This window comes from Branchiostoma floridae, chromosome 1, assembly GCF_000003815.2.
Source record: "Branchiostoma floridae strain S238N-H82 chromosome 1, Bfl_VNyyK, whole genome shotgun sequence".
In the NCBI taxonomy this organism is placed as follows: domain Eukaryota; kingdom Metazoa; phylum Chordata; class Leptocardii; order Amphioxiformes; family Branchiostomatidae; genus Branchiostoma; species Branchiostoma floridae.
Window position 1 is genome coordinate 22,101,789 of NC_049979.1, and position 981 is coordinate 22,102,769.

At 41.9% G+C, this 981-nt stretch overlaps 1 protein-coding gene across 2 annotated transcripts in view; it reads right to left on the reverse strand.

Moving 5' to 3' along the window:
* Positions 1-203: 203 nt before the first annotated feature.
* LOC118416867 (hemicentin-2-like) overlaps positions 204-981 on the reverse strand; it is a 47,263-nt gene continuing 46,485 nt past the window's right edge. For both annotated transcript variants that reach the window (XM_035822152.1, XM_035822147.1), the window contains one exon: positions 204-713. The gene's annotated coding sequence lies outside the window, so the exon portion shown is untranslated. The remainder of the gene's footprint in view (positions 714-981) is intronic.

Genomic DNA, 981 nt, shown 5'->3' on the forward strand with positions numbered 1-981 from the left:
AGCGCGGCGCTGGTTGGTTGATCTGCCCCGGCCTGTTTCACGGCGGGAATGGGGAATTCAGGACGGCCGCTACCTTCAGTTTACGGTATCGATCCACGGGTCAAATCCAATTACAGAGGGGTTCGGGCAGGGCCAACTCAATTTCATAATGCGCCGCGTTAAGTCGGCAGCTAAAGCCGATATTCCTCATAATTCCCTCTACCTATTCATTGTCATTTACACCGTCTGGGTAGGAAAAACACCCGGCGCACTTTTGCACACAGTACAAACTCGTGCTGTCAAGATAGTCTTTCAATTACGTCCCCCTTACATAATCTAATCATATGACATAACATACTACATAAACTACTACCTATCGAGTTACTGTGAATGAGTCTTACAGTTTGTTAAAGAACTCTTGGCCAGACCAGCTCCCAAATCATGTCAACTTATCATTACAAACATTTACAATCGATGATAATTTTTTCTTATTTTTCCCCTGTATATCATCACACAAGCAACTCGCATTCTTATGACTTTCATACACATGGATGAGTCGGACAGTCTACGGTATAAAATGCGGGATGACTGGATTTGGGTTGGGTTGGGTTGAGTTAGGTTGAGTTAGGTTAGGTTGAGTTTGGTTGAGTTGAGTCGGGACAATGAGACTTTATACAGCAGCGTCAACATGGTTGGCGTCGAAATCTTCATCTTGGTCTGGGATCGCATTCATACTGTAAAATATAAAGGCAGAGAACACATGAATATAGATCTTACATTACATTATCATTTTGTCCCGATTAATGAAGCACATCAAATTGCTCATACATAGATTGGCTATCATTTCGATTAACAACGTCTAATTGCTTAATCATTGCTAGTCGAAACAGTTCGTTCTAGCAATCACAGTTTTGATTATCTATAATCGTTTTCTTGACATCAAATGTGGACCACACATCCGGCCCGTAACGGAAGCTCAGAATGGTTCCATGTATCTTTATT